The sequence below is a fragment of the Mustela lutreola genome, chromosome 5 (assembly GCF_030435805.1).
Source record: "Mustela lutreola isolate mMusLut2 chromosome 5, mMusLut2.pri, whole genome shotgun sequence".
Lineage (NCBI taxonomy): Eukaryota > Metazoa > Chordata > Mammalia > Carnivora > Mustelidae > Mustela > Mustela lutreola.
The window spans coordinates 151,126,904-151,142,528 of record NC_081294.1 but is presented as its reverse complement, the minus strand read 5'-3'; the positions used below and the strand labels follow the sequence as shown (position 1 = coordinate 151,142,528).

Here is a 15,625-nt window from a genome sequence, read left to right as displayed (position 1 = left end):
AGGTCATCGCGGGACGGCGATCTACGGTGCCCGATATGGGCCAATAGCACTAAGGCTGGAGAAAGCCGTCTTCCTGGGAACCCCCAGAAGGCTGCCGCCGCGTCTTTAACGCCTCTGTCACCGCCGGTCCTGTGGAGCGCGCTTTTCGGGAAAAGTGAGTATGTGTTTAAAAATGTGAAAAATTAGGGTGCCTGGGTGGTTCAGTGGTTTAAAGCCTCTGCCTTCGGCTCAGGTCATGATCTCGGGGTCCTGGGATCGAGGCCCGCATCGGGCTCTCTGCTCAGTGGGGAGCCTGCTTCCCCCTCTCTCTCTGCCTGCCTCTCTGACTACCTGTGATCTCTGTCTGTCAAATAAATAAATAAAATCTTAAACAAACAAACAAAAAAGGCATTGAAAGAGCAGTTCATAGCCATTAGTTTGTCTGCTGTCAAAACAAAACAGGACAGTACAGTACAGCAGATGAGTGGTCGTGAGAACATGGAGAAATTGGAATCCATTGCTGGCAAGACTGAAGAATGGTGCAGCTGTGGAAAATAGTATTTTCCTCAAAAAATTAAAAATAAGATTACTACGTGATCCAGCAATTCCTCTTCTGGGTATATTCCCAAAGGAATTGAAAGTGATGACTTAAACTAGTATTTGTATAATGTTAATAGCAGCAATATTTACAGTAGCTGGAAGATGGCAACAAGCCAGTGTCAATGGACAGATGAGTGGCTAAACATAATGTGGTGTAGGCGCACAATGGAAAATCATTCAGCCATATAAAGGAAAGAACCCGTGCTCGTTTGGACACATGCTCCAAGGTGGACAGATCTTGAAGACAAGCCAGGTGTAATAAGGCAGACTCAAAGTGAACAAACACTGTGATTCCACTTATATGAGGTCGTTAGAATCGATTTATAAAAAGTGGAAAAATGGTGGTTACCAGGCATTTGGGGAAGAGGGGAATGAGAATTTATTGTTTGGATGATGAAAAAGTTCTGGAAATGGATGGTGGTGATGGTTGTACAACAATGTGAATGTACTTAGTACTCCTGAACTGTACACTTAAAAATGACTAAAATGGTAAATTTTGTGTTACGTGACTTTTACCGCAATAAAAATAATAGCAATACGAAATAAAGATGTAACAGTTATGAACTGTTACTGGCAAAACAATATAACATTGAGATTTACAAAGTATAAATAAAGTGACACTGAGTACATGATGGCCTCCTTTTTTCTCTTAATATTCCTTAAAATGACAAAAACACATACAAATTTAATTTTCAAAGGAAAAGATCCCCTACAGCTCTAGAAAATACCATCAGAACCCCAGGAATTGAGAGAAAATCTTGGAAGGTATGCAGCAGTGTGCCCTGAGATCCAAAATCCATCTAGTAGAAAGATTCAGAAGCAGCAGCCAGGAAATGAAAAGGAGGAAAAATTATAAATAGATTACAGAACATAATGATGGGGTTGGGCCAGGAGAGACCTACAAAAAAATATATCCTGGATAAAGTTTCAGAACTCTTAAGGATAAACAGAAAATCCTAGGAGCTACAAGGATATAAAAATAAAATTTAGTTGTCTCAAATGATAAAGGCAGAGCCAGAAATTCTTGGGTAGGACTCTAGCTCCAGCAGAATGAGTAGTTCAGTGAGGTCGTCAGAAAACCAAGTTTCTTCCTTCCCTCCTCTCTGCTGCTCAGGAGTTCGGTGTGATGTGGACATGGACACAAAATCAAGGTCTGTTGGGAAATAGGAATGGATGTTGGGTAATCAAGCATGCCCACTCTTCTAGGCAAAGCAAAGAGGGTAAGACTGATATCAGACTCAGCAGCAGCACCGGATTCTAGAAGATAGTGTGGACTAATATCCTCAAATTCCTAAAGTAAAATGACTTAGAACTTGTAAGTCTATAACCCTTTAATCTAGCTTTCAATTGTGAGTGAAGTAAATGCGTTTGGAAGTTGAAAGTATTTGCATAGATTGTAATCCCTAAAATATTTCTGATGGAATTAGTGATAAATATAGTCATTTAAAAAAATCAAAGAGGGCACCTGGATGGCTCAAGTCAGTTGAGCATCTGACTCTTGATTTCACCTCAGGTCATGATCTCTGGGTTGTGAGATGGAGCCCCATGCTGGTCTCCACTCTGGGCATAGAACCTGCTTGGGATTCTCTCTCTCTTCTCTGCCCCTCCTTGCTTGCATGCTCTCTCTCATTCTCTCTCTCTCTCAAAAAAAAAAAAAAAAATCAAAACAGTGTAACTTGTATGGATTATAGGAGAATGTAATAAGTACATTAGTAAAATATCAGGGATCAAAATGATTCTTGGGGAGTATTGTGAAGATTTAATCATAGGATTAAAAACACATGATAACAAAAGGGAATGGCAAAGAGGATATGATGACAGGCTAAGGTACTTGTCTTTTTCAAGGGGATGACACAGATACCATTTCACTTCAGATGTAAATTTTTTTAAATGTTTAAGTATGTATATTAAATATTTAATAGAGACCAGTAGGCAAATGGAAACATGGTATCTCACTTTGTAGCCAGTCACAGAGTAGTCTTAAACTATATTCTTTTAAGGCAACATTCTTTTTAAAATATAAATTATTTATTTTTGTAATTGGATCTTCACAAAATTGCCTTTTCACTGTGTTTTGTTGATGTGAAATCACACTGTACACAAAAGTACACAAAAAGTACACAAAAGCTGGTCACCTGGGGAACAATAATTGTATATTCAGTTTAATAGAAATGAAAGGATATTTGTCTCAAAACACAAGATTTTATCTGTTGCATAAGCTTTTGTTGTGTCATCAGATTAGAAAAGTTTTGAAGTAACATTTTTAAATTCTTGATAAAATTGTTGTGTGGCCATAGGTCCCAATCAAGATAGTGGAGAGAGACCCGCAGCCCTCCTCTCCATCTGCCAGCTTTGGATATTTCTTCCTTCTCCACACATCTAGCCTGTGTCCTGAGCCCCAGCATCAGCTTCTGTTCTGGGTTGGAATGTGGACCCAGGGCACTGGCTGCACGAGTAGGGAGGAGAGCAGGACTTGCACCAAGTTGCCTCATTCCCCAAAGTGTGAATACTCACTCACCAGCGCTGCCCGCACCTTCTGGCCCACCAGGCCATCAGTGTTTGGAGTCTTGGACCTAATACATGAGAAGGTAATGCCAGCTCAGCTTGGAGTACTTCGGGGAGAATAAGACATCCACCAAAAGGAGGGCTTTTCTGCCAGGACCTAACACACCAGTGCTCTGGACCACAGACCTCTGTTCAGAGAGACACTGGCCAAGGATGGAATCACCACTTCAGCTGTTGGCAGCTTACCTTCCAGACTGTCAAGTATGCTTTTTGCTGTCTGCATCTCTTGGAGTAGTGTTATTGTCTACTTACCCATCAGTATCAACAAGGAGACTTAGAACCAAAATTAGAGATCTGGCTTGACTGTATTTTATTTTCTATCAAGTATATGGGGGAACCTGTACTTCCATGATGTTGCCAAGGAGAGAGACTTACCAGGTGTTGTAATGCCGTGTGCGTTGTACGCCCACCTTAAAATACCACCAGAGACGCAAGTCAAAGCCAAACAGCAAGGGTCGATTATTATGAGTTCGCACCCGGACCTCCACGCACTCGTTGCCGGTGACGCTGAGAGATCCCAAGCAGAGTAAATGCAGGGTTTTTATAAGCAGGTACAAACAAGTTTGGGGAGGAGTACAGACAAGTTAAAAAAAATCATACCTGGTGTTGGTTGATTGGTGTTGGGAGCCCGCGCGCACATCAAGCAAGCATTCAAACAGAAGCGAAAGTAGCTAGTTAGCCGGCGCGTTAAGCAAGCACTTTTACAGAAGCAGAAGTAGCTGGATGATAACACTTTGGGCGGAAACAAGTTTTGGGTGGGGTGAGGTTTGTCCAGACCTTTCAGTGTCTGCAAAGCTACATATAGGATTTCATCAAAATGAAAAATTACCACAGTTTTAGGAGCATGAAAAGACAAGACACAGTTGGGGAAAACCACTTGAAGAGCATTTATCTGATAAAGGATTTATAAACCAGAATATATAAAGAACTTTCAAAAAACTCCCATTGTACTACACCAAACACCCTAATTTTTTAAATGGGCAAAAGATTTGATCAGATACTTGTAAAGTTTTTTCGGCGAGATAAACACAACAACAGGCAAAGTGGGTGCAAGGCAAGATTTATTAAAAACGCTCTCCGGTGAAGTTTCAGGGCTCAGGAGAAGGGGAGCCAGGAAAGTTGGGCCGGGAGGAGGTGGGCACCCTCCGGCGAGGTTCCGCGACTCCGGAAAGCAGAGTGGCGGAAGTCGCGCCCAAGGCAGGGAGGAGGGGGCTTTTAAGGGTCTCGTCGAGGGGAGCTCAGGGGTCTTTTGGCAAGTTTCCCTTATTTGGATATTTCTCCTGCTTGTCGGGGTCCCATTGGTCCACTGGAGCCCAGGCTGGGGGTCTCAGATTTTTGCTTGTCAGGGTCCCATTGGTTCATGGGAGCCCAGGGCGAGAGGGTCTCGGATTCCTGCTTGGGCCTTTGTTCTTGTAAAGTTTTTTCTGGCGAGATAAACACAACACCAGGCAAAGTGGGCGCAAGGCAAGATTTATTAAAAACGCTCTCCGGCGAAGTTTCAGGGCTCAGGAGAAGGGGAGCCAGGAAAGTTGCGCCGGGAGGAGGTGGGCACCCTCGGGCGAGGTTCCGCCACTCTGGAAAGCAGAGTGGCGTAAGTCGTGCCCAAGGCAAGGAGAAGGGGGCTTTTAAGGGGCCTCCAGGGGAGTTCAGGGGTCTTTTGGCAAGTTTCCCTTATTTGGATATCCCGCCGCTCATCAGGATCCCATTGGTCCACAGGAGCCCGGGGCGGGGGTCTCAGATTCCTGCTTGGGCCTTTGTTCTCCTGTCCGAGCTCAGGTCTTGTGGCGGGAACTTTCGCCATCTTAAGTAGCCCTTTCTGCCAGCCCAACAATACTTCACTAAAAAGATATATTAAACTCAAAAAATGTTGCACAACAGCATTAGTCATTAGGAAAATGCCGATTCAGACTATAGGGAGATACCACTAATGAAGTTCTAGAACCTAGGTGAGGTTCGGTGGGCTGAGGTCTGGAGCTGATGACCAAGAAAGAATTCTTGACACATCTTTGGTGCAAAATGGTAGTTTATTAAAGCACGGGGACAGGACCCGTGGGCAGGAAGAGCTGCTGCCCCTGGTTGTGATGGATGGCAAGTTATGTACCCTGCAGTTGGGGGAAGGTGAGGGGAAGGGAGGTTTCAGTGGAGTTTTCATATGCTAAAGAGAGCCTACAGGGTGCCAGGATACTGGAGGCCTTGCCCTTGTGGCTTGATCAATGTTGGCTTGATCAATGTCATCCTTAGGCCAGCCATTTACATCAAGATAGTTGGGAGACTTTTTGGTAGGATGTCATAATCCTGCTATCAATCATCTTTGTTAGTGAGATTTAGGACATTTGTAAGCCAAGGGAGACTCCTGTCTTGCAGGATTGTGATCCCTGCAAGTTAACTATTTGCTTCTCGCTTATGGCAGTCAGGGGTGCCTGAGGGATGCTACTGAAAGACCCCTCCCCTAGAAGATAGATAGGATAACTAACCGCTTGTTTGCTTTTCTGTGAACCGCTGGCTTTTAGGCGTAAATTAGGTTATTAATTGCTTATTAATCGCTCTTTTGCCCTTCTGTAACCGCTTGGCTTATAGAAATAATAGAAGACGCCATGATGGCATTCCTACCTTCCCCCTTCTTGTTCCCCCTCCCTGCCTCTCTCCTCCCGCGCGCGGGCCCTCAGAACCAATCAGCTTGTTCCCCCTTCCCGCCTCTCTCTTCCCGCGCGCGGGTCCCCAAAGCCAATCAGCAAACTCCACGTATGCCTTTTTCAAAAGTTCTAACTGTCAACCAATCAGTTGCGCCCCACCCAAAACTTGTTTGTACCTGTCTATAAAAACCCGGCACCACCCCGGCCAGGTGTGCTCAGCTAGCAAGAACTGCTGACCACCCGCAGGCGCCTGCGTAACAATAAAGAACCTCTTGCTGATTGCATCCAGTGGCAGTGTTGGATTCTTGGGTAAGGGGATCCGCGGGTCTTTCACTACACATATGACTGAGGGGGAGCAGACGGAGAGGGGGTGCAAGGTGCCAGCTTTTGCTTTGTCTTCAGCCAGCCTCGTGCTCCCTCATCACCACTACATACCTACTGTTGTAGAAGAGCTCACATCCCCTCAAATACGTCCACAACTTAACCCCAAGAATGTGTGACTGTTACCTTCTATGGCAGAAAGGACGATGCCCTCGTAAACAAGTTAAGGATCCTGAGATAGAGCAGTTATCCTGGCTTATCTAGATGTCCTTGACATAATCACATTGGTCCTTACAAAAGACAAGTAGGGAGTCAGAACAGAGGTTATATGATAATGGAAGCAGGGGGACAGAAAGAAAGAATTGAAGATGCCACACTGCTGCCTTTGAAGATGGAGGAAAGAGGCTGTCAGCCAAGGAACATGGGTGTTATGCCCCAATAATGGGTCCGTGATTAAAGGAGCAAGACTGATACAAAGCAAAGGTCAAGCAAAGCTTTATTTCGCGCCAAGCATCAAGAATCAAACTGGCCCGCCAGGACCGCGCCTCTTATAGAGAGGGCAACCCCGCTCTCCTTTACGGACTAGCTTTTAAGGGCAGAGGCCATGCGGTTGGGCCTGGCCATGCACAGGTGGCCAATGAAATTGTAACACACAGAGAAAACTGCACAGTGTTTCTAGGTGACCAGTTTAATTACAATTTCACCTTGGTTAGGATTGGCGCCCAAAAGGCTCCCAAAGGGTGGGGCCCATACTCCTTGGTAGCGAGGGAGACAGTATGCAACCCCCCACTGATCGGATGTCTCCACCTGCCTGACCCATCCTTGTATCTGTATTTTGTTACCTGAGGCTGGTTTCCAGGACTTGTTTTTAAGTAAGTCCCCTGGGGGAAGGGGAGCAGGGACAGTTTAAGAGTTAAACAACAAGGTTATTGTTTAACCTCAATGGAAGCCTCTGGCTAAAATATAAAAATATAAAATAGGTCCTTATAGTGGGCACCTTCCACAAGCTGGAAAAGGCAAGGAAAGAGCCCCAGGAGGAAGCGGCCATGCTTTCACATTGACTTGGGCTCAGTGAAAAGGATTCTGGACTTCTGGCTTCCAGAATTGCAAGAGAATAAATGCATGTTCTAAGCCCCTGAATTTGTGGCAGTGTGTTACAGCAGCGATAAGAAACTAACATGCCTCTGGGGCGCCTGGGTGACTCAGTGGGTTAAAGCCTCTGCCCTTCAGCTCAGGTCCTAGGATAGAGCCCCCCCCCCCCCCCCGAACTGCTCAGCAGGGAGTCGGCTTCCCCCTGTCTCTCTGCCGGCCTCTCTGCCTACTTGTGATTTCTGTCTGTCAAATAAATAAATAAAATCTTTTTAAAAAAAGAAAAGAAAGAAAGAAACTAACACACCTCCTAAAATGATTTAATAAATTTTTAATAGATAATACAAAATGCTGATGAAAATGTGAAAAGAGCAGAACTCTCACACTTTGGAAAACATTTTGTCAGTTTCTTATAAAGTTAAACTGTAAGGGTCTATTCAGCCAGAGTGGCCCCACCCCGGTTGAACTGCCATTTTGTTGTAAAACTTAAATTGACCTGGCCCCCCACAGGGGAACTTATTTAAAAACTTATTTAACTTATTTAAAAATCCCGGAAACCAGTCCCAGGTAACAAAGTCCAAGTACAAGCTTGGGTCAGACCAGGTAGAGGTATTCAACCAGTGGGGGTGATGAAGTTCTTGAACCTAGGTGAGGTTCAATAGGATGAGGTTCGGAGCCAATGGCTAAGAAAGAATTCTTTAGACGTCTTTGGTGCAAAAAGGTGGTTTATTAGAGCACGGGGACAGGACCCGTGGGCAGGAAGAGCTGCTGCGCCGGGCATGTGAGGAGTGGCTGGTTATATACACAGGAGTTGGGTAGGTGAGGACAAAGGGTTGTTCAGAAGGGCTATTGGGGTAAAGAAGACTGTCAGGATATTGAAGGCCTGGTTACTATCAAGCCAAGGCCACTTTCTCTCTAATGAGGCACTAACATAAAGACAATTGGGAGTCTCCTGGTGGAATGTTACATTCCTGCTATCAAGCGTCCTTGTTAGTGAGATTTAGGTTTAGAAGAAATTTAACTTTATTTACTTTTCCTTCTACCTCAACCTCCTTCAGTTTTTATGGAGGGGAGGGTGACATTAGGGCTTGAGGAATTGAGTTATGTGCCTTTGGAAATTGGGCTATTGATAAGGTAACTTCTTTGTTGTAAATTTCAAGGACATTTGTAAACCAAGGGAGACTCCTGCCTTGCAGGATTGTGATCTCTGCAAGTTAATTATTTGTTTTTCTTTTAGGGCAGTCAGGGGTGCCTGAGAAATGTCACACATATTACCAAGGGGAGTGGGTGGAGAGGGGGTGCAAGGTGCCAGCTTTTGCTTTGTCCTCAGCCAGCCTCCTGCTCCCTCATCAGTATCTACTGAAGGGTAAATGAAAACATATGTCCACACAAAAACTTGTATGAAAATCTTTTTCTTAAGATTTTATTTATTTGACCCAGAGAGAGAGTTAGAGGGAGCCTGACATAGGACTTGATCCCCAAACCCTGCGATCATGACCTGAGCTGAAGGCAGATGCTTAACCAACTGAGCCACCCAGATGCCCCTGTATGAAAATCTTTACAGTGGCTTTACTCATAATAGCCAATGCCTAGAAACTGAAATATCTACCCACTGGTAAATAGATCAATAGATTTTGATACTTTCATGTAATAAAAAGAAACAAATTTCTGGCATTTGTCAACACAGATTAATCTTAAAAGCATTATGCTAATGGTGAGTGCTATGAAGTGTGTAAACCTGGCAATTCACAGACTTGTGTTCCTGTGGCTAATAATACATTATATGTTAATAAAAAATATAAAAAATTATAAAAAGTAAATAAAAGCATTATGCTAAGTCAGAGAAGCAGAACACAAAAAGTTCCATAGTGTGTGCTCCTTTATATATAGTACACAAAAAAGAGACAAAGCCAGAAGGGACAGAAGTCAAATCAGTGGTTCCCTAATGCTGGGGAAAATGCGAAGGGATTGACTTGTAAAGCAGCACAAGAGACAATTCAGGGTTGAAGAGGCTGTATAAACAAACCTTATTCTTGACTCATTTAGTACCCAAGCCCAAACTTTTTTGTCTTGTCCACTTTTCACAAAATGCTGCAGAAAAGGGAAGGTTTGTTAAGGCAGAGAGGGTTAGAGAAAAGGAAATTGTTAACAGAGGATGAATGCATTGTTCCAGACCAGGTGGTCCTCCTAAGTGGTGCTGACCAGGTAATGTCAGGTTAACTGGTTAAAGGTTACATTCCTAGAGAGCTGAAACTATTCAGACTGGATATGAAGTCTTGGTTTGCTGACATGGGGTTTAGCACAAGTGACTCCATCCTGGCCCTGCTGTTTTCTTATTAACACCACAAAGAAGGAAACGGAGTTATAACTCCCAACCCTTATATCAAGTATTTCCTAATTAAAAAAAATAATAAATGCTGCTACACAGCAAAGGAAACCATCAACATATGAAAAGGCAACTTACTGAATGGGAGAAAATATTTATCATGTATCTTGATAAGGGATTAATATCCCAAAGAGATAAATAACTCATATAACTTGGGATACCTGGGTGGCTCTGTTGGTTAAGCCACTGCCTTCAGCTAAGGTCGTGATCCCAGGATCCTGGGATAGAGTCCTGTGTCGGGATCCTTGCTCAGCGGGCAGTCTGCTTCTCTCTCTACCTCTGCCTGTCACTCTGCCTGCTTGTGCTCTCTCTCTAACAAATAAATAAAATCTTTAAAAAAAACTTACCTAGGAAATCTTTGTCACTGTGGTTAAGTGGATAACTAAATATTGTTCCCATCATAATCCTAGTTATTATCTTAAAATGTTGTATGTCACAAAATAACCACATTTCCTTGTCAACTGCATGGCAGTGAACTCTAATCAGATCTCTAACCATGGCATTTTTCTGTCTTTGTCATTTACAGGATTGTTATAGGATTGTTATTTTACTCTGATGCTTTTGCAAAAGTGTTTTGTCTTCAGAAAGATTCATAGAATGGACTTTGCTGGTAATTTTAAGATCATAAAACTGAACCAGGTAAGAATCACCAGAACTAATGGTCAAACTGACCTGCTCAAACTGACTTGCTAAATCCTGGACTAGAAAGCCAATTAAATCAGGAACTCAGTGCAAAGAAAATGGAGCTCAGGGCAGAAAGGGGATCTACCTATGGCCCTTGGAAACCACGAGAAAGACTGCAAACTCAAAAGGTTTATGGGATACCGCACCTGTTTCTTGTTATCTCTGAAGCCACCAGAAGCCTCCTTCAGTCCAACCACTGCCACCACATCTGTTAAACAATAAAAATGCAACCAAGTAAGTTTGAAGGTCTAATTGGTCTTATTAATTCATGATTCAGGCAGCCTCCAATCTAACAAATACAGAGTATCTTATTTGGAAGTAATCTAGATATTTAATGATTTCATCACTTAATGTAACTTAGCAAAACTTCAAGGTTTTAGATGACCGAAATTTTCAGAGAAACTAAAAAATTCTCCTAAAACCTGTCAGGTCGCTTACATCTATTTATTTATTTTAAAGATTTTACTTATTTGACAGAGAGAGAGATCACAAGTAGGCAGAGAGAGAGAGAGAGAGAGAGAGAGGAGGAGGAGGAAGCAGGCTCTCTGCCGAGCAGAGAGCCGGATGCTGGACTCGATCCCAGGAGTCTGGGATCATGACCTGACCCAAAGGCAGAGGCTTAATGTACTGAGCCACCCAGGCACCCCTCTTACATCAATTTAGATCGCTTGTTTTCACCAATTGTGTTTGGAGCACCTACTTAAACCTCATTAAACATTAGACAAGGTTAGCCATTACCCCCAAGCTATTTTTCTTGCTGACATATCTTGTAAGCAATAGCGTGAACTTACTTGGTAAGTGAACTCAGGTGGAATACGAGTTTTATGGTTAATGTTGAGTGAATAAACCAACAAACTTAAACTGGCTTTAATGCCACATCTTTTTCCCAAATCACATGAACCTGAAATTCCCTTGGGTTAGTCTCTTTTATATTTTCGAGAATTTTTATGAACTTGATAGAAGTGAAACGAAGAAGAAGATAGAAGTCTGATGCTTAACTAAGTTTAGTAATAGCATCTGGAGCTAGAAAATACTCCGCGTCCACAACTCGCATACAGAGACACACATAAACATGCAGAAGGAATAAAGAGAGTTTATAGCTTCCGTTTTAGTTCAAAAGGAATTGGATCTCCGTTGTTTTTCTGGCAGATGGAGTAAGTTAGTTAAAGCCACCTGCTCAGATGGCTAAAGCCGTTTCAAATGAGTTTTCCCCCATTTATTTTTCTTGTGGTAAGCATGACCTTCCCGAAGTTTGTGCTTCAACCTTTGCCTCCCAAAGGCACGGGGGAGAGAACGCAAGTTACAAACCTTTTAAGAGAAATCGGGGAGGTTTGGGGATAGGTAAAAAGGAACAGGTGAACTTTGAACTCCCTCCAGAGCTTTGCAAGAATGTGTGAGATCAAGACAGTTGCTTTCCTCTCCCCAAGAATGACCTAATGACATCCGAAGCTGAATCACCCACGCAGCATTATCTTCTATTTGCTTGGGGCACGGGGAAGGCCTAAAAAATTTTCTCTTAGGCTCTGAATGTCAGCTTTCAGTTTGGCCAAACTTCTGATCATAGAATTATTAAGTCCTTTTAAATACCTTGCCAGGTTTCATCGTGGCCAAACCCTAAATGTTTCAGGCAGCATTAAACAGCCCCATGGACCTGGGAGGGAGGGTGCAAGGAATATCATCAAAATCGATAACCAGTGCCCTGGATTTGGAAAGGTCAAGGACAGTATGAAATTTGATTTGTCTCTCCCTGACAGAGACCCATGCAGGAGAGGGGATTCTGGTCCAAAGTCTCATTCTAGCTGACTTCTGCCAGTTTCCCCAGGACCCTATCTATCTGCAGGCTCCGAATAGGCTTTAAAGAAGAGGATGCAACTCTGCTATTTACCAGAAGTTGGCAAGGTATTTCATTAATGTTAATTTTATTTTTCCTGGGCTCAGAAAATCTCCGGGTCCTATCAACTCTGAGAGGAACCCACACAGGGGCCCTCCTTTGGGGATAGACGTGAGGATGTCCATTAAGCCACAAACAGGGTGGACTCCGGTTTACAGTCTCATAGAGGCAATTCAGACCAAGAATTAGAAGAGCTGAGTATTCAAAGAAAGGAAGGTGGAGGGGGGCAGGAGGAGGGATGTCAGGCTTCCGGTCTTTTGTTTTAGGTACCTCTTAAGTCTTCAGTTTTCCTTAGCCTTTTGTAACAAACCTGCCAATGAATCTGCTCAGGAATTTCGAAGCCCTTTGGAGGCTTCTGCATGCCAATTAAAGTAGTTATCCCATTCTGGTCTGTGGATTTGGGAACCCTTGCTTTCAAGTGCATCTCCTCATTGATCTTCTCTGATTGGAACATGCCTCAGAACAGCTGTTGTAATCCTCCCTGAGGGCTGGCAGCAGCTTGCTGGGACCCTTAGCCACAAACTGAGTTCACCCCACATTTCTGTGGGGTGCAACCTGCATTTCTGTCCAGCCACATTTTGGGGGAGGGTCCCCCACTCTGACAGTTACCAAGCCAAGTTCTTGGAACACAAAATTCTAGGCTTTCTTTAATCAAATTGTGGCCATTTCCACAGATCTTTAGAGCTTCTGGGAGCATAGTTTTTAAGCAGGTGTGGTGGAAGGGGGCATCCGGAACTCTTTAGAATTTTAAGGATCCCATTTATTTCTCTGACTAAGCCTTTGAGTTTCTTTTTCTTTTTTTTTAATTAATTAATTTATTTATTTATTTGACAGAGAGAGATCACAGTAGGAGAGAGGAAGGGAAGAGATCACAGAGGAAGGGAAGCAGGCCCCCTGCTGAGCAGAGAGCCCGATGTGGGACTCAATCCCAGGACCCTGAGATCATGACCTGAGCCAAAGGCAGCGGCTTAACCACCTGAGCCACCCAGGCACCCCAGCCTTTGAGTTTCTTAAAGCCAAACTGACCCCTAAGAGGGACGTGCCATGGGCTCAGAGGTTGCATGGTATTTTACAATGTACCTCATTGCATGGAAATTTTCTTGAGGTCAGTGGGTGACCTAGTATTACTCTAACCGATCACTGTTGCCTCCGTAGCCAGAATTAGAGGACCCAGGAACCAAGGGGTAGAAATAGAGGCACCACTCAGTATTACCCCTAGAGCCCCACCAGCAAAATGTTCGCTTCTGGTTCCCATAACCTCATGTTCTGCTGGCCCAGGGGCCTTGAGTTCCAGGGGGCAGAATGCTTCCATCTGGAGACACAGCAGTAATTACCCTGAACTGGAGGTTCACATGGCCACTTTGGACTCCTCCTGCCTCCGAATCGACAGGTGAAGAAGGGAGTTACTGTGCTGGCCTAGGTGGCTGATCTGGAGTACCACCGAGGGGAAAGTAGACAGCCACTCCACAGTGGACATAGGGGACCTCTCCGGATGTGTGTCATATCACCAACTCCTGTGATTAAGGTAAATGGAAGAGTACAACTGTCCAGTCCCGCCAGGACCAACGATGGCTTACAGTATTTATGTTACAGGATGTCAAGGAGAAGCATAAACATCACTCAAAAAACATCCCCTCCTCCTCTGGGGAAGGGGTTAGTGAGGTTTTGGTTGTATACAGGATACTAGTATCACATGAAGTATGACCTTCTTATTGCCTTCATATAGAGCATATGAAGCATATAGAGTATGGCTTAAGGAGATGGTTATGGGTGCCAAGTAGATAAGGGGTGACCTGGTGATGTTTAATTGTATATGTCAACTTGACAAGGGCCCGGGGTGCCCAGACATCTGACCAGATGTAATTCTGGGTGTGTCTGTGTAAGTGTTTCTGTAAGGACCTATTTTATATTTTTATTTTAGCCAGAGGCTTCCATTGAGGTTAAACAATAACTTTGTTGTTTAACCTTTAAACTGTCCCTGCTCCCCTTCCCCCAGGGGACTTAAAAACAAGTCCCAGAAACCAGCTCCAGGTGTGGAGGCCAAGAAAAACAAGGCTGTACCCACCTGAGTCTAGCCCTGACCTAGGTACAGCCATCTTGGCAAAGCAAAAGCTGGCACCTTGCTCTGTAAGAGTGGGTTAGCATAAGAATGGCCATCCTGAGGGCCTGGAAGCCATTTTACTGAGTGTCCCTAACAGGCTGGCAGTTAGGTGGTGGCACCACAGGGACCAAATGTTAAAGAAAAGCAAATAGTTAACTTGCAGAGATCACAATCCTGCAAGACAGGAGTCTCCCTTGGTTTGCAGGGGCTTTACAACAAAAAGGATTATCTCTTCAGTGGCCCAATTTCCAGAGACAAATGGCTCAGTTCCTCAAGGCCTAAGGTCGCCCTCCCCACCATAAAACTGAAGGAGGCTGAGGCAGAAGGAAATATAAATAAAGTTAAATTTCTTCTAAACCTAAATCACACTTAACCGCCAGGATGGCTCCAGGGTGACGCCGGGGTGGCAAAATGTTAAACAAAGTTAAACTGTCAAAGTGGGGCCCAAGATATGTATGTAGCTATGAAAAAGTGCCTTGAAAATGCTATACAAACCCTTGGCTTGTGTGCTCGGGGTCCTTGTTGAAACTCGCTGTGCCGGGCAGATACTTGGACCCCAGCTAGCTGGAAATAAACCTCGCTGTGTGACTTGCATTATCGAGAGTGTTCTCTGTCTAATTGAGGGGTGGTCAGCTCCGTTCCCTAGCATTTCCAGGGGAGATTCACATTTGAGTTGGTAGGCTGAATAAAGCAGATTGCTATCCTTAATGTAAGCAGTCTTCATCCAATCAACAGAAGGCCTAGACAGGACAAAAAAGCCTACCCTCCCCTCTTTGAGCTGGGATATTGGTCTTCTTCTACTTCTACTGGACTCGAACTGAAACATCTGCTCTTTCTGGATCTCAGGCCTCCTGGTCTTCTGTCCAGAACATACACCATGAACTCTCCTGATTCTGAGGCCTCAGACTGAAACTCGATGTGGGCCTGTCTGTCTATCTATCTTCTGTTTCTCTGGGGGACGCTGAATACAGTAGTTAAACATCTGCAAACGATGAGAGTGTTTATCTTTAATTCAGTCATGCTTATTTTTTTTCTTGCACTGACAAGTGGCCCCGAAGAGGGACTGATAATTAGAATGGTTTCTCATTCTGAGTTTAAAGGAAATAAATACTTGAGATGACTTCATCACCAAGTATAATATTTTCTGTAGGCTTTTGATAGCTAACTTCATGAGGCTAAAGAAGATTCCTGAGATTACTAAGTTTTTAAAATCGTGAATGAATATTAGATGTTATCAAATGCTTTCTCTGCATCCATTTAGATAATCATTTTTTGCCTCCTCTAATCTGTTAATGCAGTGAATTACGTTAATAAATTTTAAGTCATTAATCTGTTTTCTGGGACAAACCAGACTTGCTTATGAGGTTTTTAAGTAT

At 43.8% G+C, this 15,625-nt stretch overlaps 1 long non-coding RNA gene across 1 annotated transcript; it reads left to right on the top strand.

Annotated features, from left to right (window-relative positions):
- Positions 1 to 37: 37 nt before the first annotated feature.
- On the top strand, positions 38 to 15,026 carry LOC131832640 (uncharacterized). Its single transcript, XR_009354123.1, has 4 exons — positions 38 to 154; positions 2,877 to 3,695; positions 10,100 to 10,491; positions 12,012 to 15,026. It is a non-coding gene; the product is annotated as an uncharacterized LOC131832640 (long non-coding RNA).
- The last annotated feature ends 599 nt before the right edge of the window (positions 15,027 to 15,625 follow it).